The following is a 23,901-nucleotide window of genomic DNA, read 5'->3' on the forward strand; positions in this document are numbered from 1 at the left end:
AGATGATAGGAAAGGATATGAATGCTTTGAACCCCACCGAGGACATGACATTGGATAGAAATGATTGGAGGAGAAGGATTCATGTAGAAGACCCAGAATGATTTTCTTGCCGACCCTAATTGTTTTGGGGTGAAGGCGTAGTTGTTGTTGTTGTTGTATTTTCGTTGATGAGCCTAGACATTCAAAATAATTAGTTTTTTTTTATTTTCATCGATTATTTTTTTTTCATTGTTTAGAGGGTTATCTTTGATTTTATTGATTAGGGTTTTTTTCTTTAATTTTCATTGATTAGGGCTTTTTTCTTTGACTTTTGTTGATCAGATTGGATCTTCAAAATAATTAGGGTTTTTTCTTTGATTTTTATTTATTAGGGCTTTGAATTAAATATCTTTAAATAGGGATTTTTGTATTTAATTTTATGGTTTATTTATGGCTTATTTTATTTATGGTTTATTTTTCTTGTAGTTAAGGGTTTTTTGTTTATTTGTGATTTATTTTCTTGCATTTTAGGGTTTTATGATTTATTTAAGATTTTTGCATTTGTATATAAAATATGAATTCTTATTTTTTTTCTCAAATTACCCAAAATTTAAACTTTTTTTCGTACTTGGATCAAGTTTGAGATCTATATTTAGAGCTACAATCCATAATTTTTTGATGAACTTTCATAATTATATCTAATATGACATTGATTAAAGCATTTATATATAAAAAATATCAATTCTTATTTTTTTCAAATTACCTAAATTTTAAACATTTTTTAGTTTTTTAGATCCAATCTGATATCTATATCCGAAGTTAAAATCCATAATAAACATGTTAAAACACTCGTATGGTTGGGTGGATCGGGTCATACTATGCAAAACGAAGTAATCGACCCATTATCCATGATTGTCCAAGTTGTTTGCACATCATCATCAAACAATAGACATTTGGAACATAGCATCCTAGTACGGTCCAAACAAACGTTGGACTTGGTACAAATGTTATGGAACGAAAAGAACCAGTGTTTTATTACATCTTTTTTGTTCATTTCATCCAATCCTGGACAAGCCATCAAACATACCCTTAGGGTGTGTTTGACCGAGCATCCAAGATTGGATGAAACAATAGAACAAAATAGGCATGCCTGTTTTGTAACAACTGTACTTCGTTCATATTTGTTTCTATTGTACACGAAAGTTGTATTCTATATGTTAGCAATCAAGTACACATAAAACACATTTATTAATCATGTAATTACAATAATAAAACTCATGTAACAAGTAATAAAGTCATCAAGTATACTTACTCTGTGGCCAATCATTCCACATTTGAGTTGTTATTGCATCTCTCAGATCCTTGTTGCTACCACGATTAACTAGTTGTATTGCATCTTCAGCTCCAGGTTCAAGTATGATATAATTATCATTTTCAATTGTGAATTATTTGGTGTTTGGGTTCTTTTTAAATATAAAATTATGCATTTGTGAATGTCGCATAAACAATTTTAGCCTGAGTGAAAATTGGATATTGTACTTGGCACTTTAAAATTAAAAGCTGAGCTTTTTGCAAACAAAAAACATGTTCTACTATTATTCACAATGAGGAGTGTCTATGATTGTATAATTCTTAAGGTTTGTCGATTGATTTTGCATTAAATGCATTAAATTCTGACAAGGGATAATGATAGCGTAGAGTTAAAAGCCCAATAATATTTGGGTATCCACCATATATGAGATAATATTTGCCTACATACACACATTCGGGTTAGCTTAGAAAAAAAAAATTTAGTCATTGTAAATTACATACATAATATGTATTTACTTAGCTTCAGGTATCAATAGAGGATATTCAGGATCATCAAGTGCATTTTATATCACTTTTACATTGGTTGTGCTTCCTTCCTGTAAACACTCATTTTTGCCATGTGACGGCACACCCTAGGGAGTTGTCCAACCATGGGACGACTCCTGCCATGGGACCACATACTAGTGTGATGTCCTCTCTTGGGATGACACTCCATGTGTCGTCCACCCCTTCGAGAGTATAAAAAGCTTCTCAAAGAGGCGTGTTCCAGTCAAACCAGAACTCCTCTTGTGTGTTTCGTGCATGATTCTTCTGAATGAGCCTTATCCCCCACGAGGATAAGGACAAATCCATTTGGGTTGAATTCAAATCCTAAAAACCTATGATTCATATTCTATTTTAGACTCCTATAAATAGGAGTTGACCCCTAGAGTCTGAAGGATCAAAAAATTCCCTATCTAAGTACTGGTCATAGAGAGAATGGGTCATATCCTTGCTCTCAATTTCTCTCTCTCTAATTGTCATACCCTATTTGAAAGGTGCTGCCAACGAAGAAAAGCTAGTTGAAGCTTAAAAGAACTAAGCAGACCCTCGAAGTCCAAAACGGTGATTTTCTGACCAATCTACTTGTTATTTATTTGTTTTAACTTCTATATTTCATTTGTTTCGTGAGTTCTTATACACGTTTGATTTTTATCACACATCTCGGATCCCAACAGTGCGCTTTGAGTTATAGAGACAGAAAAACTTGTTTTTGCTTTACCTTTTCATAGAAAAGGATGACCAATGCTTGAAATGAGTATCTCATATCTTTATGAACGGATTTGAAAAAGGGTTTTGCAAAATTCAGATAAGTCCTATTTGTTTTTGTTAACACTTCCCAACCAACAAGCACATAGTGAAATCTCATGTCAAACCCCACCATAATAAAGACATTTTGTTGTAACCACCATTTTCTATTTATAGGAATATGTGTTTCATCTATATCCCCCAAATAATTCTATCATAAAAATATTAATGAAAGTTACTGCACACGCATACACACATATATATGCCAAGTACAAGTGTGGAGTCCTTGTTACCTTAAAATATGGGTAGAATATTAGTTCACTCCTAATTTTTGTGGGGCTATCATCACTGCATTGGCCCATAAACCAGTGTCCATTGTTAAATATTGTGTTTAATACCAAATTAAAATACTTGTTAATTGTTGGTCCTGAGTGTTAGAACATATATTGCACTACTCTATTTCACTCATTGTGACGTAGTGTTAATAAAAAAATTACAACTTGTTCTTCAACGCCTATATCATGAGCATTTTGCAACAATCCACTACTACGAAGAGTCACGCATAATGATATATATGCATCTTTTTTATGAATAAAAGGTCAAAATAATTTTGTCGGTAACCAAGAACACAATCACACACTAAATCATGACTCCTATGTATTAAATCATGAATTATTATCCTATTTCACTACAAGAAAAATGTTAATTAGTGATGTAAATTTGCGATGGATTAGCTAGAGAAAATGAGTCGTCCCTAAAATTGGAATTAGGGACGAACTTAGCGACGAAACAATTCTGACTCAAAATCCATCGCTAATTAGCGACGACTTAGCGACGAAAAAAATTTGTCTCAAACTCCGTCTTAGCTTCGCGACAGATGAGTGAGAGAATTTTTCTGTCTCAACTTAGTCGCTAATTGGTGACGGATTTTGAGACAAAATTTTTTCGTTGCTAATTTCTCCTGTAAAACCCTAATACGAGTCCATTTCTTTTCCTTTCTGTTTCATCCGTCGATCGTTGTGTGCATCCGCTGACCGTCGCCCGCCGACCTCCTCTTCTTTCGCCCCTTGCCGCAGCACTGCTCGCCATCTCCGCCCCTGCTCTCCGGCGAGCCACCGACGATGCCCTCCAGAGACCTTGTCCCCCATGTCCGACCCACCCTCTCTGCCTTGCCGGCAACCCCACCTCCCTCTCTGCCCTCGTCCCTCTTCGCCCTCTCTCCTCTCCCGTCTGACCTCCAGCAACCCCACCTCCTTCTCTGCCCTTGTCCCTCTTCGCCCTCTCTCCTCTCCCGTCTGACCTCCAGCAACCCCACCTCCCTCTCTGCCCTCGTCCCTCTTCGCCCTCTCTCCTCTCTCGTTTGACCTCCAGCCCCCACCAATGACCCTCCCTCACCGACCTTCTCTTCTTCCTCACCCTCTCATCTTCCTCCCTCTCTGGCAGCCTCGTCGTGCACTTAATAGGCCACAGAGGGCCGAACCCGCCTTCCTCCTCTCTCTCTCTCTGACTGTGCCTCCCCTCTCACCGCCGCCCTCATCCATCTTCGCCCTCTATCCTCTCTCGTCCGACCTCCAGCCCCTGGCCGGCAGCCGTCGGAGTCCCCCCCCCCCCCCTGCGATCCTCCCTCGCCGACCTCCTCTTCTTCCTCTCCCTTTTCGACAGCCTCTATTGCTCTCTTCTCTCTTGACCCATGTCGATCACCTTGTCGTTGGTCGTCCTCCTATTTCGGTAGCCTCTCACTGCAGTCGGCCCGTGGCCGGATACCCTTTGCTGGTGAGTCTACAGGTATACCGCCTCTCTCTCTGCCAGGCGGTGGCGGAGCGTTGCTCCTACCGTATATAAATGTGCATTACAAGTACGTAGTTGAGCTAATTGCATGATGCTTAGTGTTAAGCATAGCATGCGGCTAAAAATGCATTGCAAAAAAAAAAATAGAAAAAAATGCAAAGGCAAAAGCAATGCAAATCTGGTAAATACCTGTGGTGAGTAAGTGATGCAAGCGCATCACATGTTATTTACTTTCTTGAATGCAACACTTTCATGTTCACACTCACTTAGTTGTGGATATCTAGGACTGCTTTGCTGGAGTTCGAAGATCATGTTGAGCATGATTTGAATGTATGGAAATAGAAGTGTTTTTATTTTTATAGTTCGGAGTTCATGCTAGTCATGGTAGTAGTTAGCGAGATATTGGAGTTGTTTGCTGCAGGTACATGTTTGACATTATTGTGATATAAATGATTAAATGTATTGCAATGTTTGACGTGACTGTATCCATGCTTGCATGAAGTTATTTTTGAATTAATTATGCCTTCCATGTGAAATTGTATTATGAAAACTGTTAAATTATGTATCGATATTTGTAATCTTATATATATTTATATTCATATATATATAGATATATATACATATATACTATGTATATATGTATATATATCTATATATATATATATATTCTTATTCACCCAAAAAGGACATTTCTGTAAATTCTTGTTTTACGCATATTCCTGTTTTACGCATATTCCATTTTGGAATATGCTTGTAACTCCGCATACCATTTGGCGGCTGCACCCTCTAAACTGCACGAATAGCATAAGAAAAGAGCATGATTGTCCTCCTTGAATCTGGCATATTCCGCGAAGAACATTGGAATATGGGCCTTGGGATTGCCGAATCCGTCGAATTTAATGAATTTTTTGGAGAGGTTTTCCAAGCTATCACCCCCATCCAATCCAACATAGAAGTATTCCTTGGTATATACTTTCTTCCCTTTGTCTCAAACTTGTAAATCCTTGAACATCCTGGTCAGTGCCTGGATTGGATCTTCCATTGAGACCCCATATCTGGGTTTGTTTACTGATTCAGGCTCTTCTGCCATCTTCTTAGACTGCCGCAAGGGGTTTTGGGTGAACACATGTTCTTCTTCTGAATCCTCTTCTGTTGATTCTGTATCTTCAGAAGTGTTGTCATGCTGGACTTTCTTCTTGCTGATCCTAACATGCTTTTTCACGGGTTTTCTCCTGATCTTGCTCTTGGAGGATACTTTCTTCGGACCTGCCCCAACCTGTTCGGATATCATCTTTGTCATCATTTTCTGAAAAGTTTGTATATGGCCGGATCAACATCGTCTTCTACTTCTTGGCCCTATCCTCTGGATGATCTGAGGGAATTCATTTTTTCTGCCTCACTGTCATTGTGCTGCTAAACAGCTTTCTTCCTAGTCCTTGTTTGAACCACGTTAAATGCCAATGTTTTCTACAGAACAAGGAAGGGTTAGACTGTTGAAGATGATTTAATAATGAAAGATTTGGGCAAAAGAAGAATTAGAGATTTGGTTGATAATTTAGGAAGATTATCCCATTATCAGGGATTGGGTCACCACACAAATAGTGACCATTGCATTATTATTTTCATAACAACCGAAATGTGCTTCGTTACCTAGGCGACGTCATCAACCATGATGGAGACATATGAAGATTGGATTGTTATTTAGAAAGAATACCCTATTACAAGGAGTGAGATTGTCACAAAGATGTGACCATCATAACTAAAATGAACTTTTGCTTGTTTAGAAAAGACACTGAGACACCAAAATGGAGCGGAGAAGCAATCGATTCTTCAATTTTCTAAATGGTCTTAGACCCGAATTTGAGCAAATTCGGTCCTCTCTTCTATCTGCCTTCACATCTCCCTCTATTGAAGATGTTATCACTAAGCTAAGTGGTGAGGAAACCCGTATGGGGATTAGTAAAAATAATCCTAGCATCCTTGTTGCACCTTCTCAAAATGATTATGAAGCGGTTAATGTTGTGTCAAGACCCGGGAATAATATGAAGGCCTACAAACCTCCTCATTTCAAAAATCAAGGACAAGGAGGAAATGGTCGATATGGCAAAAGAGACTAGCAAATTAACTTGCCATTTTTGTAAAGAACCTGGGCATATCAAACCCATTTGCCCCAAATGGAAGAAAATTCTTGCTGCGGCTATGGCATCCCAATCAGAGGAACGACCTTCATCAAATGAGCCTCTTTCCCTTCAACAAATTGTGGATGCTCTTCAACCTCTTCTCAAAGGAGGCATTTCCGGAGCCGCTATGTCATCATCTTCTTCTCTCGGTAAGACATCTTGGCTCCTAGATTCCGGTGCATCATTTCACATGACTCCAAGTTCTTGTTTTCTTTCTGATTTTTCTAAAAATTCTCTTACATCGTTTGTCTCAACGGCGGATGGAACACCTCTTGAAATTAAAAGAATGGGCAGTTTTGAAAAGCAAGACTTCTTTATTCCAAAAATTCGTCTTATACCAAAACTAAACTTAAATTTATTCTCGGTTTCTCAACTCTCGGACTATGATTGCGATATAAAATTATCTTCTGATAAATGTTGGATACAGGATCGTCAGTCCGGAAAGTTGATTGGGGAAGGCTCTAGAAGAGGAGACCTCTACTATATTGATTTTCTCAAAATTCCCAAGAACCAATTTTGTAATGTTGCTCAAAACAAAGATATTCATGTATGGCATAAGAGATTGGATCATCCCAACATTGTTAAAATCTCTTATTTGCCTTTTATTAAGCATCTTTGTAATGAAAATTTTGTATGTAATGAATGTATTCTTGGGAAAATGAAAAGTCTTCCCTTTTCTCAAAGATCCATGTTTACAACAAAATCTTTTGAAATTATTCACTCCGATGTATAGGGTCCGGCTCCGGTGATATCTAAAGGAGGTTTCACATACTATGTTATCTTTGTAGACGATTACACTAGATTTAGTTGGATATATTTTCTTAAACATAAACATGAAGTTTTCTCGATTTTTAAAACATTTCATATGATGATTTTAAATCAATTCAATGGAAGTTTAAAAATTCTTAAAACTGATTCGGGTGGCGAATATCTTTCCAATGAATTCAAAAGTTATCTTGAAAATCATGGTATTCTCCATCAAAAATCTTGTCCTAAAACTCCACAACAAAATGGGTTGGCTGAACGAAAACATAGGCATATTATTGAAACAACACGAACTTTGCTCATTTCACAAAATATTCCGAAAAGACTATGGGCTGAGGCAGCCCTTACATCAGTCTATCTCATAAATAGACTTCCATCAAAAAACTTGAACAAGGTTTCCTCATTTGAAAAACTAGACGAAAAAGAACCTGATTATAGCAGGTTAAGGTTTTTGGATGTAAATGTTTTGTCCTTATTGATAAAAATGACAAACTCTCCCCAAAGCCATTCCTTGTGCCTTTCTTGGTCATTCCGAAACTCAAAAAGGTTTTCGTTGTTATGATATTAAAAATGATAAACTATATGTTTCCAGAAATGTAAGCTTTTTGAAAAATATCAGTGGTTTCGAAAAATTTGAATCTAATGACGAGAATATAGACTATTCTTTTCTGTTTGATCTTTTGTCTGAAGATGATGATACTAGTGATGATGAGTCGAATCAAAATGACTCAAGTAATAATGAAACCAATTCTGTACCCCCAACGTTTCATCAACATGTCAATGAGGAACCACATAGAGATCCCATAACCTACACTCATAGAGATAGGAATACTTTCAAAAGTGCCCCTCGAAAGATATGATGATAGTGGGACTACTCCTCAGAGTGAGGAAAACCTTCGTAGGACCGAAAGATAGAAAAAAACCCCTTCTAGGTTCATCTCATATGAGTCTTTTTCACCTAAATATAGAGCATGTCTAAGCGTCATTCACTCTTACATAGAACCTAGAAACTTCGAGGAAGCACAAAAATGTCCAGAATAGATAGTCGCTATGGATAATGAACTTGAAGCTCTAAGGAGAGCAAAGACATGGGAATTTCAAGACCTTCCTAAAGATAAGAAAGCAATAGGGTGTAGATGGGTGTTTAAGGTTAAGACTAAGAGTGATGGGTCCATCGAGAGGTACAAGGCCCGTTTAGTTGCAAAAGAATATAGTCAAGAATATGGGATTGATTATGAAGAGACCTTTGCCCCGGTAGCTCGAATGGTCACCGTCCGATGTCTTATAACCGTTGTCTCAATCAACAAGTGGAACATCTATCAAATGGATGTTAAGAATGTTTTTTTAAGCAGAGATCTAAACGAATAAGTGTATATGGATGTAAGAAACAACAAAAAGTTTCTCTATCTTCGACTGAAGCTGAATATCGTGCCATGGCAACTACTACCATGGAAATTGTATGGATTCATCAGCTTCTTGAAGACATGGGGATCACTATTGAAGGGCCCACTAAGCTATGCTGTGATAACAAGAGTGCAATATACATTATCAAAAATCATACTTTCCATGAGCGGACTAAGCACATTGAAATGGACTGTCACTATGTTTGTGAAGCCTACTTAAAAGGAGTCATTGATCTACCTTATGTTACTTCAGAATATCAGTTGGCAGATTTTTTCACCAAAGCCTTATGCGCCCCAAGATTCAACTTTCTCCTTGGCAAACTCTCGGTCATCTTGCCCTAAGTTTGAGGGGGGGGGTGTTAAATTATGTATCGATATTTATAATCTTATATATATTTATATTCATATATATAGATATATATACATATATACTATGTATATATGTATATATATCTATATATATAAATATATATATATATATATATTTTCTTATTCACCCAAAAAGGGCATTTCTGTAAATTCCTGTTTTACGCATATTCCATTTTGGAATATGCTTGTAACTAGGGGTGGCAATTTCTGACACGACCCGCCAACCCGCCTCTTAGGCGGGTTCGGGTTGGGCTTAAGCCAACCCGTTTAATAAACGGGTCGACCCGTGTAACCCGTTTATTAAACAGGTCGGGTTCGGGTTGGGGGTATGCCAACCCGCCAACCCGGCTGACCCGTTTAATAAACGGGTTAGGCGGGTGGGTCAACCCGTCTGCCCGACCCGTCAACCCGCCAACCTGCCAACCCGATCCGTCAACCCGCCAACCCGACCCGCCAACCTGAAAACCCGTTTACCCGACCCAACCCATTTATTAAATGGGTTGGCGGGTTGTGTCAGGTTACCCGTTTATTAAACGGGTCGGGTTCGTGTTTGCCACAGCCGACCCGTTTAATAAACGGGTCGGGTTCGGGTTGAGGTATGCTGACACGCCAACCCGCCAACCCGACCCGATTGCCACCCCTACTTGTAACTTTGCTTTTTCCTTTTCTTTTTTTTTGCTTTTTCTTTTTTACTTTTTTTTTTTTACTTTTTCTTTTTTCTTTTTTGTCTTTTTGTGCCACATAGGGAGGCTCCCCAAAGAGTCGTTGGGGAGCCTCCAACGGTCACATATGTGACCGTTGGGGGCTCCCAACGACTCTCTTGGGAGCCCCCTATGTTGCTCCTCTTCTTCCTTATAAATAGGAGCTTCCCCTCTTGTATTTCTTATGGCTTTGAGTCAAAGCCAAAGTGCTCAATAAAGTGATTCCAATATTTTTTATGCCTTTGTGCATTTGTGAGTTCTTGTGAGTTGTGCTTTTGTGCACAAGTGTTCTAAAGTGTTTTTATTGTGCATGTGAGCCGGGTTTATTATCAAGAATATTAAGGTCTTGATCTTAGTATCTTGCTTGGAGATACTTTTACAAAAACATGCTTAAATTGAATGTATCGTGTTTATGAATGTGATTTCATCTTTCTAAATATCTTTGTGATATATATATATATATATATATATATGTGTGTGTGTATCATGTATCCATGCTTGCATGAAGTTATTTTCTAATTAATTATGCCCTCCATGTGAAATTGTATTATGAAAATATACTTAAATTGAAAATTTAATGTATTGTATTTATAAATATGATTTCATCTTTCTAAATACCTTTATGATATATATATATATATATGTGTGTGTGTGTGTGTGTTGTGTATCCATGCTTGCATGAAGTTATTTTTGAATTAATTATGCCCTCTATGTGAAATTGTATTATGAAAATATGCTTAAATTGAATGTATCGTGTTTATGAATGTGATTTATCTTTTTAAATATCTTTGTGATGAATTTATATATATATATATATATATGTGTGTGTGTGTGTGTGTGTCATGTATTCATGCTTGCATGAAGTTATTTTCGAATTAATTATGCCCTCCATGTGAAATTGTATTATAAAAATATGCTTAAATTGAATGTATCGTGTTTATGAATGTGATTTCATCTTTCTAAATATATTTGTGATATATATATCCAACAATGCATGATAAATTTGATATTTTTTTATCGACGCATTATTATGCTTCTCTTTTAACCGGTGAAGATAATATCCGTAACATTATAAGATAAAATGACTGCAAACCATGAATGGATGTACTGTAGGATAGTTGATAATGAGGTGTCGCTTGAATATATGGATAGTGTTGACAGTTCTATTGAATTTGCAATGACAAGTGTCAGTACAGTGGATCTCATCGGTCGGATTAGGTGCCCATATACGATATGTAAGAACAATCGATTTGTAGAACCTCATGACGTTAGACATCATATATATAGGAAGGGTTTTGTGAGTGGTTATCAGAATTGGACGCTTCATGGTGAAGAATTTTGGAACAATTTTGACGTACGGGTAGATGTGGTGTACGATAATTCATATGTGGTTATCAGAATTGGACGTTTCATGGTAAAGAATTTTAGAATAATTTTGACATACGGGTGGATGTGGTGCACGATAATCCATATAAATGAATCACTATGAAAGTTTTTTTACAACCTTAGAACACATATAAGCATGATTTCATCACTATGAAAGTTTTTTTACTGCCTTATAACACATATATGCATGATTGAATTACTATAAAAGTTTTTTAACAACCTTAGAACACATATAAGCATGATTTCATCACTATGAAAGTTTTTTTACTGCCTTATAACACATATATGCATGATTGAATCACTATGAAAGTTTTTTTACTGCCTTAGAACACATATATGCATGATTGTGATATATAACACATTTATTTGACAGCCTTATAAACCATATATACATGCTTGAATCACTATGACATTTTTTTGACAACCTTAGAACACATATTTGCATGATTGAATCACTATGAATTTTTTTTGTCAGCCTTAGAACACATATCTGAATTCTTTTAATGTTCTTCACTTTATTGCTAGTCTATATGTCATTCAGCCATGTTACTTTGATTTCCTTAGATTAGGTGCATTGCATATAATTTATTTCATTATATTTTGTTTATCAATACTAGCATTTTGGTTCTCTTGTAGGATGCTGGAGATGATCAACATAGAGGAGTTGATGCAGGCATGGGTGAAGAGGCAGATCGAGACAATGAAGAAGATGATGCTCCAAATCTTGGCGATGATTAGATTCATGTGTTGAATTTGTTGCACGTACTTGTTGTTTCAAACAAACTCTTTGTATATGTTCACTTGTAACTAATTAGTACTTGACGAGGATTACAGTGGGTTGTTAAATTTGTTTCACTTATAGCTTGTGCTAAATTTGTTGCACCTGCTTGATATATGTCTTTTTTATGTGTACTTTATTTTTTATACACAGTTTATATAAATTGTATAACAAGAAATTTTTTTCTCGATATTTATATTTCAAATAATTTTTATTTTATTTTTTTAAAATTTTACGACGAATTAGCGACATATATTTTTTATCGCTAATATTCGTCGCAAATGTAGCGATGGTTCAGGGACGAATATTAATCTGTCTCAAAAACTGAATTAGACGATGTTTTTGTTAAAATGTATCTCCAAAACCTTGTTGTAAGTATAAATATATATACTTATATACTTAGAGATACATATACATATAATATATTATATGTATCTCTACATATATAAATATATATATTTATACATATTTTATTTTCTTACCTGAAAAGGGTATTCTTGTAATCTTGCGTATATTCCATTTAGGAATATGTTGTAATTTATTTTTATATTTTGCATTTCTTTATTTTATTTTTTCCATTTTTTTATATATTTCACAAAGGTGCATTGGGGGTCCCCCAATAGAGTCGTTGGGGGGGGGGGCCAACGGTCACAAATGTGACCGTTGGGGGCTCCCCAACGACTCCTTTGGGAGCCCCCCCTTTGCACCCTTTTGCTTTGTATAAATAGGGGTGTTCCCCCTTGTAATTCTTAAGCTTGAGAGTCTCAAGCATTTACTCTTTTTTATGAAATACATGCATTATTGCATGTTTATTACTTTTACGCTTTTTGCGTATTTTGTTCAAGTGTTGTGAGAGTGTTTTCGTGCACTTCTTTTATAAAGTATTTGTGCTTGTATGCGTATTGTCTCTTCATAGACAATTTCACATGGTATCAGAGCTTGGTTGGTGATAGACGGTTGTGGGATTCTCTTCTTTTCAAGTACCTCGAAAAGTGTGCCTTCGGATCTTTAGAGGTTGGAGTGGTGGATCTTGCTTCTCAAATATTTTAGAAGGATCTTGCGCTTCCGGAACCGGAACCCAAAATAACTGTGGTTAACGGAAGTGAAAACAAGATTCTTGAAGGAGAAGAAAGGGTTAAAGCTCTTGAAGAGTATTCTAAGAAGCACGATGAATGGGAAATGAAGAATTTCAAGATTCTTTCTTGGTTCTTTTCATCCGTTAAAACTAAGATTAATGCCAATATTATTAAGTTCAAAAAGGCATCGGAAGCTTGGCATTATCTTGAGAAAATGTATACATCGAGGGATCTATCTCATAAGTATTATCTTCAAAAGAAGGCTCTCTCTCTTGCTCAAGGTGAAATGACTATTAGGGAATATTTTCCCGATCTTTCCTCCATTTGGGACGAGCTTGCCATGCTTGAACCAAAATGGAGTGGAGAGGCAATTAAACTCCGTCACAAGCAACTTGAAGAAGATCGATTCTTCAATTTCTTGAATGGGCTAAGGCCCGAATTTGAGCAAATAAGGTCTTCTCTTCTATCCTCATTTACTCCTCCCTCTCTTGAAGATGTACTTACCAAATTAAGTGGTGAGGAGACTCGTATGAGTTTATGTAAGCAAGGATCAAGTGTTTTTGTGGTTCCTTGTAATCATGAAGAAAACAATGAGGTCAATGTCGTATCAAGACCCGGGAACAATGTTAAAACCTATCGTTCCCCTCATTTTAAACCACAAAATCAAGGTGAAAATGGTGGGCAAAGAGGAAAAAGGGACTATAGCAAAATTATTTGTCATTTTTGTAAAGAAGCCGGACATATCAAACCCATATATCCCAAATGGAAAAAGCTTCTTGCTATGGCTACCACCGGTGTACCACAAAAGGAGGAGGCATCATCAATTGGGTCACTCTCTTTAAATCAAATAGTGGAAGCCCTTCAACCTCTTCTCAAGGGAGCTACCTCCGGTGCCACCCTGTCTACTTCATCTTTTCCAGGTAAAGTCTCTTGGCTTTTGGACTCTGGTGCATCTTTTCATATGTCCCCAAACATGTTTTCACTTTCCGATTACTCAAAAAATGTTTCTCCCTCCTTTGTTTTCACTGCGGATGGAACCTCTCTTGAAATTAAAGGAATAGGTAATTTTGAAACTCAAGATTTTTTTATTCCAAAAATTAGTTTTATACCTAAACTAAACTTAAACCTTCTCTCTGTTTCTCAACTCTCGGACCATGGTTGCGATATTAAATTTTCTTGTGATAAATGTTTAATACAGGATCGTCGGTCCGGGAAATTGATTGGGGAAGGCTTTAGAAAAGGAGACTTATACTATATGGAATTTCTTCAAGTTCCAAAATATTTTTGTAATGTGGCCAAAAACAAAGATATAAATGTATGGCACAAGAGACTTGGTCATCCTAATATCACCAAGTTGTCTTATTTACATTTTGCTAAAGACCTATGTAAAAGTTCTTTTTCTTGTAATGATTGTATTCTCGAAAAAATGCAAAGTTTGCCTTTTGAGCAAAGAACTATGTTCTCTTCTAAAACTTTCAAAATTGTTCATTCGGATGTTTGGGGACCCGCACCTGTTGCTTCAAAAGGAGGCTTTTTTTATTATGGCATTTTTGTGGATGATTTTTCCAGATATTCGTGGATCTATTTTCTTAAGTTCAAACATGAAGTTTTTTCGTGTTTTAAAACATTTCATTCAATGATCAAGAATCAATTCAACAGTAATATAAAGATATTTAGAAGTGATTCTGGAGGGGAATATCTCTCCAATCAATTTAAAGTATACCTTGAGGATCATGGAATTGTCCACCAAAGGTCTTGTCCTAAAACTCCTCAACAGAATGGGTTGGCCGAAAGAAAACATAGGCACTTGCGACGGAATGTAATCTGTTGTTAAGTCGTCGTTAATTGGTTGACAGAATTTAGCAACAGAAATATATTCATTTTGAAATTTTAGCGATGGCTTAGCGATGGATATGTATCTGTCGCAAAACCAAATCAGTCCTTATTTAGCGATGGATCATGGCATTCGTTAATCCGTCGCAAATTAGCGACAGATCAATTCTGTCGCTAATTAGCGACCTGGAAATTGCGACGAATGCTATCCATCGCTAAGCCGTCGCCAATCCATCGCTAAACGGATTGACGACAGATTTGCGATGGATTATCGACAGATACCATTCATCGCTAATCTTTAGATTTCTTGTAGTGTTTGTCATTCTCAAACTACGTATGAAAATTATCATCACCACCATAGTGAGTAAGTAAACAAGTTCTTCTTGAGGTGTCATTATACTTTTGCATATACAAATATAATCATGCAATAAACATTAATAACATGCAGAAAAACTAAGAAATATATATCAAGCTATAAAAATTAAATATCAAACCCTAAGAATATGCACATATTTATCAACATTAAGATATATAATCTATATCAACATAGTCTTAACATGCATATAGCAATATTGAATATTTAACACAATGATAACATTAAACAATCAATATAAACAGAAACCTGGCATAATAAAGAAAATTGATATTTAACTAACGATATATGCAAATGCATACCCAAATATTGAGAGAAAAATTATAGTCCAACCACTCTCAATCCTTGCATTTGAATCTAAGCTCAGAAATATAGTTGTGTTGCCAAGGGTACCAGTAGGTCTAATGCCTTCACGTGCGTGAGATAGTCTGACAATTATTCATCATTTCATTTAATACAACACTACATTTTGATGTCAGTTGGTAAGGGGATTCATCGATGAGGGATTGCACATACATAGAAATGATATCTAGCACGTCTACTTTTTAATCATCACTGCGATTTTTGCTATTTTCTTTACTCGGTTGCCTCATGGGTGGCATACTAAGTGGTGGACTATTCATGGGTGTCTCATCACCATAAGCTTGTGATAATGAGTTGATTTTTTCTACTGCATTTATAGGACATGGTGGTGGTGATTATTTTGATTGGATGATCCTATAGTTACCTATAGTAGTTGATTCCTCATAAATCTTGAAAGCATGTTCATAATATCTTCATTTTTTAGGCTTTTGATAATTCTTTCATCACTACAAGAAAATGTGGATTAGCGATGGACGCTATCCGTTGCTAATCCATCGCTAAACAGTTTAGCAACAGATTGGCGACGGGTTAGCGTCAGATAGCGTACGTCACAATTTTTTGGTCGCTAATTAAAGACAAAACTGATATGCCGCTAATTTGCGACGGATTAGCGACGAACGTGATCCATCATGAGTCTGTCGCTAAATAAGCACGGATTTGGTTTTGCAACAGATACATATCCGTCGCTAATCCATCACTATTTTAACGATGGATTACATTCTGTTGCAAAACCAAATATTAGCAATGGATATTATCCGTCAATAATCCATTGCTAAATTAAAAAAAAAATTTGTTTGAAATATAAATATCGAGAAATAATTTCTCGTTATACAATTTATATAAGCTGTGTATACTTCCTTGCATTCTTCAGTGAGCCGCTTCCTTGCATTATACAATTTATTTGAGTTTTTATTGTTTTGGGAAGAAATCTTTTAAAATTGTGATGAATTGAAGAAAAAGTCAAAAATTGTGATTATCCGTTAAACTATAATATTACTGTGCACACAGAGAGGAAGATACAAACACAGATAGTTCCATATTCAATTACCTAAGTTGGTCATGCACCTATCAATATCATCTGATGTTCTGGACTAACAACCAACTAAAACCAGTTGACAAGATCCACAATAATACATAGTTAAATGTCCCTTGCTAACAACAATACTAGGACCAATGACTGCCTGCAAAGTTGCCGTGTTGTACTCATGATTTCAAAAAATACTAAAATCCCTTTCCATAATAAAGTTTTCTCCATTTTTAATATCCTAATATAAGTAATCCTACTCAAAACCATATCCAAAAAAAAGCTGAAACTTGGAAGTGCCCAGAGGAAAAAAGCATTCACCTTTAGTTCATGAAGTCTATCATCACTTTGGAAGAAGAATATTTCAATATAATAGTGATTGTGACTGAAAAATAAATTTCCTCAGAGAATATTGAATGGGCCCTGAAATATTTACTGTTGTAAAATGATAATCTACATATCACTAAACTAGATGCTTAGTTGTAACTGAAAAAAAGATCTTTAACAAAAAATGGAATAAAGAAACACAAGGGACATTTTTACAGGGAAGAGTTGTTCTCAGAGAACAATCAACACTGAAGGGTCTATTACTTAGTGGAAGTGAAGGATGAAGAAAGAAAAACCACACAGAACTTGAGAAGCTCAAATAGTTAATAGGGCCTCGATAACAACTTTTGCAGCATCACCAATAGCAAGAGCAATAACAGCTTGTGCTTTTGTGACTGGTTTATCGGGTTGAAATAATCTTGTATAACCTATGTTTAGACAACAAAAAGAGAGTCAAAGTGTATTTTCTAGTGTTTGAATGAAGCATTTACTTACATATAAATATTGAATGAATATTTTCATACCAAAAGCAAGTGTTGTTATCCCTTGTTCTCCAGCAGATATATCAGCCATAAGAGCAAGCCAAGCATCTGGACTTATTCTATCTATGTCAATGAAACCAGAATGTTGATAAAGGGTCTGAAAGCAAGTAACGCAAAGCTTAAGTTTTCTACCTCCATAAAAATCTGAGCTACTAAAATAACTAGATATTGAATAAGAATAACCTTTTTATCAACTTCTGGGAGCTGACGTTTCTCAACCGCCATCTTCCAACTCACCAAGTCCTGATGTGAAAGAGGGTTGTAATGCATTTTTGGGTGGAAGGAAAAAGTTAGGAAGCAAAAGACACATCAGTTTATGCAATAAAGAAAAAAGAAGACTGTTATATCATCTAGCCTATTTTATGAACTTCAGGTGCATATTACAAGAAATGCACATTGACAAGGACCATATCTATGAGATACCAAGTAAGCTACCTGTTAGGGAAAAATAAAAAATTATCTTGCTCCCCTTCACACGAAAGTTTGCTTGAGATAAGTCCTGCTTCTGCCAAGCCTGTATTGTGCATTATCAGTTAGGTGACCATGTCATATACATAAAAATAAAAACTATGAAATTTCAACAAGCCCAGTGGAACTTCCTTGAAGCCTAGAAGCAAATCTTATTGATCACCTTGAAATGATGTAAAGTCAAGGTCCTAAGGAGCAATATCATCAAACACAAGGTCTGTAACATTTTCAATATACATAGCTGGATACACCTTTGATATTGAATTCCTGAATATGGAGAGCAGTTACTATGCAACTGAACAAAAAAGCATCAACAAGAAATGTTATTAATGTGATTTTCTGATGCTTTTGATGCCCCATTTTAAATTATTTTATACCAAAAAAGGCTTCAAAAACTAAACCAAATGTCCTCAAATAAAAACACAATTTATTTGTTCAAATTGTAATAAACAAATTTTTTCAATTTTAGCAACTTCATAGCTAAATAAGAGAAAATTTGTATATCTCAATGAATGGACAAAAAGAAAACATATGCACCCTTCACATAACCGTATCAAACACCACAAAAGGCCACCAACCACTCAAATTTGGGCATTTCATCATTCTTTCAGCTTCATCACATGCCATAAATTAAAAACCCCAACAAAAGATAAGTCAACACCATCTTCATTTTCCTACAGTAATACAAAAAAAAAAACAATACATTAATTCACAAGAAATCAATGCTACTTAATTCACCACAAAATCCACAGAGAAAAGCAATAGAAACAAATGGTCCAGCAAAATCAAAATGTGTGACGCATTACACCCATAATATTTAATAAAAAAACTAGGGGAACTTCCACAACATACCTTCGTTGAGAATGATGGTGAAAAGCTGATGGTAGACAGAGCCCCTTGAAATGTTCTGCTACAAAAATAAAAATCCACAAAAAAAAACCATCAAAATCAAAACAGGCGAACCATTATACCCACAATATTGAATGAAAAAAAAGAGGAAAAAAATAGAGGAACTTCGAAAGAAGATGGTGAGAAGCGTGTGACAGGCAGATCCCCCTGGAACATCTGGTGATGGAGCGACGTTGCAAAAAAAAATCCGCAAAGAAAAAACAGAAAAAAAAATCTACCAAAATGGAAAAGGGTGACTCATTATAATCATAGTATTGAATGAGAAAAGAAACCAAAGTTTTCGTAACACACCTTCATGAATCTCCCACACACCCAGATAATAATAATAATAAAAGAGGCTAAAAGGGAGAAGATAGAAACGAAGAAAGGAAGCCCTTGTTCTAAACAACTCACTCAATAAGAAAACATGAACTCTTTTCTTTCTTCAAGCTGAAGACCAAATGAAATGGTGCAAGCGCTAGCACCCGGCTCTGGCCAACTGCGGACAAGGGGAAGGGGAGGAGGCGTCACGGTGGCAGTGAAAGAACAAAATGAAATGGGGGGGAGAGAAGGCTCGATTAGGGCTTTTACGGGGGAAAGGGGGAGAGAGTTCTCATATTTTCTTCTATTATTCGTGATTAATGAAAATATCCTTGATTGGTAGCTTAGAAACTCCAACGAAAGCAATCAATACGACCATTCATTGTCTAGTAGATTCAGTCACTTCCTTTTGCACATGTATTTGTGAATGTAAGTAGTGTTTATAATTAAAATTATTTTGAAATTAAAGGTTATGATAATGTATTGTGCATATTTATTTGTAGTTATGCTTAATTCGTGATTCTATTATTTTTTATTATTGTTATGACAAAATTATACTTGTAAATGCTAGGTGTTTAATATGGGAGATGCTATAATCAGTGAAGTACAAAAAGTGCATGCTAACCAAGTAGATAAATACAATGGAGTACACCCCAAATAGACTATTTATTTGACTGCATGTTAGATCAGGCTAGAATAACTAAAATGAAATATTCTGGGAGTTTGAAAGACAAGGCAATGAGGATCGTGGGTAGGAAAATGAGGATAAAGTTTGGGTTTGAATTCATATTAGAAAAAATAAAAAACAAATTAAAGCATATGAAACCCGACTAATAATAATGTGACTAAATATTGAACATTTATGGGTCTGGATGAGACCCATAAAAGAAGATGCATATGGCTGATACAGAAATATAGATTGAATGTGTGAGAAAAAACCCATCATGCACTACAAGAAAAATGTTAATTAGCGACAGAAATTTGCAACAAATTATTTTCGTCGCAAATTTGCGACAAATTAGCTAGAGAAAACTAGTCGTCCCTAAAATTGGAATTAGCGACAGAAATATTTTGTCGCTAATTATCGACGAAAACATTATATCTCAAAATCCATCACAACTTAGTGATGGATGAGCGACAGATTTTTTCTGTAGCTACTTAGCGATCCAGCATCCATAACAAACGACCATAAGGACACTGTAGATCATTGCAGTGTATGGCACATAAACACATTGTGAAAGAATTACATTCAAAGAATTACATAAACACAATGTGAAACAAAACTAATCATTACATTCAAGGAAGAATTAGCAGCACTAGCTCTCAAGCCCAGTGAAGGCGATAGCTCTTAAGAAGGCATTTGGAATTGTCATCATTGACACATGTACACACGAACAAAATCACACTCGTAGTACAAATAATTCAAATGTAAACAAAGAATCTAACACCAAGCTTAAAACGAAACTAGAATCCAAAAACAAATGCACCTAATTGACAATTATCATAAAAAATTGCATAGAGTCAGAGAACACAAAGAAAGAGAGAGAGAGAGGGTCGGCCCTTCTCTGGCCGTAAGGGCGTCTCTGAGGTCCTTTTCCAGCTTGAGCCATAAAGAGAGAGAGACCTACAGCCTAGGTTAGGCCAGAGGGAAGCCCAGAGAGGATGCCAAAAGGAAGCTTGGAGAGAACAACGAAGGGATGCTCACAGAGGCACTGAAGAAAGGCTTGTCGGAGGAAGGCTCGTTGAGGAGTTGAGAGAGAGAGAGAGGAGGAGGAAAAGGGTTAGGGAAAAGGAATGATTGGAGGGTGTTGCAGGGGGGTATTACTCCCCGCCCATTTTTTTTAGAGCATTCCCCCCATCTTGTTCTCGGCATAACAGGGGGATGGAACGGCGAATCACTGTTCCATAGATGTTTGTTTGTGACGGCATTTCGTGCTTCCACGGTGTCCCACATGGCGCACGTTCAAACACCACCTATTGAACTTTTGGTTAGGGCTGGTAAACGAGCCCAACGAACCGAACAGGGCATGTTCAGGCTCGACTTGTTTACCAGTGGATTGAGCTTGTGGCTTGGCTCATGTTCGTTTTTAGCAGAGCCAAGCTTGAGCTCGACTCCACTCATCCCTGAATGAGACAAGACAAACATGAGTTGACTTGTGTAAAAACATTCCATGCTATTTATACATGGAATATATATATATATATAATGCATTATTCTTTTTATATATGTATTACACTTAAAATACATATTATACATAAAAATATATGTTTTTATCTATACTAGCTCTCCCAAGCTGAGCAGAACCGAACACCCAGTGTTCGTGCTCAAGTCATTTAAGCTAAATGAGCTGCTTGTGGCTCGGCTCGCCAGCTATACCAACCGATCACGAATGTGTTCATGACAAACTGAGCCGAGTGGAGCTGCTCAGTTCATTTACTAGCCCTACTTGGGTGTAGCCACAAACCAAAGAGTACAACATTGGGTTTAATACAACAAATTGAAATCTAGAATTTAGAAAGTTTATGGATCGTTTGGGTGTACTCACTAGCCTGGACAAATTGGATAAAATTGGGATATTTGTATACTGTATATTGTGTCTTAGCAATTTTCCAACTTATCTCATTTATGTCGATATCGGTCGCATCCAATCATTTCATTTAAACGCTAAGCTTCAAAATTCTACATTTTCAAATTTCAAATCACATGTTTGGATATGCCTTCGAATCTGAGAGGAAAAACAGCAAAAAAAAAAATTCCTGCCGGTTCAAATTTTTGTAAATTCCAACATAGGATATAAAGTTTAAAATGGAAAACAAAAACCTCAAAATTATAAAATTTATAGCAAATATTTAAAAAATATATGAAAGTGGATCTTTATATAATTTCTAGAGTCCATTTTTTCTTAGAACATGTTTCCTTTTTTTGAAATCCTTTTATCCTTTTTCTATTATGAACCATATATGGATAATCATAACCTATGTCAACGGACTTGGCAAAACGGCCCTTGCATGGGTGCCGCACCTAGTGTGGCAAACAGGAGAGAGAAAAAAGCAAAATGCCCCCCATTGAAACCCTCAACTTTTTCTCCCTAATCTCGCTCCCCAAACCCTCGTCTTCCCCTTTCGCTCTCGTACTCTCTTTCATCTTCCCTCTCTCTCTTATCTTCTCCCCTCTAAATTTCCCTCTCTCTAGGTTCCCCTCTTCAACATTTATCTGGTTTGAAAAACGAGAGGAAAAACCAGAGAGAGTGTGAAATAAGGATAGGGGGAAACCAGAGAGAGGGGAAGAAACGAAACGAGAGAGAAGAAAGAAGAAGGAGAAGAAGAAATGGAGGCAGTGGAGAGAGGAGGAGGAGGAGGGGGATGTGTACCTGGCTTCCTCTCTTCCTCTTCTTCAGTCTATGCTGGAGGGAGAAACAAGGCAGCATCACTACGATGGTCAGCAATGCCTCCACTGCCACCACATACGAGAGCACCTCTCTCTCTCACACACACTCTCTCTCTCTCTCATAACACCTGGCGCAAACCAGGTGTTATGATAAGGTCTGAATGGACCCAAGTCTTATTGGGGTCCATTTAGACCTGAGCTAGATTCGAATCCAGATCTGTTTCTCTCTTTCTCCAGATCCCGATTAGTTTCAACCATAGTCACCTGTACTGTTAAAGGTAATTTCTCATAGAGATTTTGAAAAATGGATAAATCTCGAGAATATCTCAGTAATATATAAATAATTAAATAAAAATTTAAAAAAAATAAGTAAAAATACTGAAAATAGAAAAATGAAAGAAAACTAAAATAAAAACCTTAAAATAGACAAGATAAATTGATAAATAAAGTAACTAAGTTAGCTTTTACACTACAAGAAAAATGTTAATTAGTGATGGACATTTACGATAGAAATAATCTGTCGCAAAGTTGCAACAGATTAGCTAGAGAAAACTAATCGTATGTAAAATTGAATTTAGTTATAGAATTCGCGACAAAAAATTTTCGTTGCACAATCCGTCGCTACTTAGCGACAGATTAACTATGGAAAAATCTTGTCTCAAAATATGTCCAAATTAAGCACATATTAGCGATAGAAATTTTTTTTTTACTAATCTGTCGCAAATTAGCGACCAATTTCGTGACAAAAATTTTCGTTGCTAAGTTGCGACGGATTGTGCGACGAAAATTTTTCATCGCTAATTTGCGATATGAAAAAGCCCATTTAGGGCACAATCTCTTTCTCCCGCCCCTGCTTCTCCCCCCACTCGGTGAATGTGAGGTGCCTTCATTGTCGTTGTCGTCATCGCGGAAGGTGGTCGATCAGATCGTGAAGATCTTCGCGATCGATCCGGAGTTGCATGACCACAAGGAGCTCGGCGCCTGCTCCGTTGAGTGTGAGGTGCATGTCGCCCAAGAGTGGTTCGTCTCTCTCTCTCTCTCTCTCTCTCTCTCTCTCTCTCTCTCCTCCTCCTCCTCCTCCTCCTGCGGCATGTGCAGGAAGCATCATCTCAGGTATGTTCTTATGTTCATCTATTGTTACATATAGTTAGACTATTTCTTGATTGTGTTCCATAGAAAATAGTTTTGTTGTAATTTTGAACCCTTTTTATGCAGAAATCAAGTGAATGATATCAGATGTGCTGCATTTTTGGAGAGCCCACACAAAACACCATTTGAGCGTATGTGGAGGCTTCAATGGGTGCAAAAGTATATACAGAAGTTTTTCCTCATGGTTGTTGATAATGAATAG

General features: G+C 36.5%; 1 long non-coding RNA gene across 6 annotated transcripts; it reads right to left on the bottom strand.

The window, feature by feature from the left end:
- Positions 1 to 14,418: 14,418 nt before the first annotated feature.
- On the bottom strand, positions 14,419 to 22,669 carry LOC149839881 (uncharacterized). 6 transcript variants are annotated; one of them, XR_016431369.1, is made up of 8 exons: positions 22,534 to 22,669; positions 18,806 to 18,860; positions 18,532 to 18,627; positions 18,117 to 18,220; positions 17,921 to 17,999; positions 17,669 to 17,728; positions 17,468 to 17,548; positions 14,419 to 17,371 (listed from the first exon to the last, which is right to left on the bottom strand). It is a non-coding gene; the product is annotated as an uncharacterized LOC149839881 (long non-coding RNA). The 6 variants fall into 6 exon arrangements; XR_016431364.1 differs by having other exon boundaries at positions 17,468 to 17,582; XR_016431365.1 differs by lacking the exon at positions 18,117 to 18,220 and having other exon boundaries at positions 17,468 to 17,582.
- Between the last annotated feature and the right edge of the window lie 1,232 nt (positions 22,670 to 23,901).

The sequence above is a fragment of the Nuphar pumila genome, chromosome 4 (genome assembly GCF_984573655.1).
Source record: "Nuphar pumila chromosome 4, dmNupPumi1.hap1.1, whole genome shotgun sequence".
In the NCBI taxonomy this organism is placed as follows: Eukaryota; Viridiplantae; Streptophyta; class Magnoliopsida; order Nymphaeales; family Nymphaeaceae; genus Nuphar; species Nuphar pumila.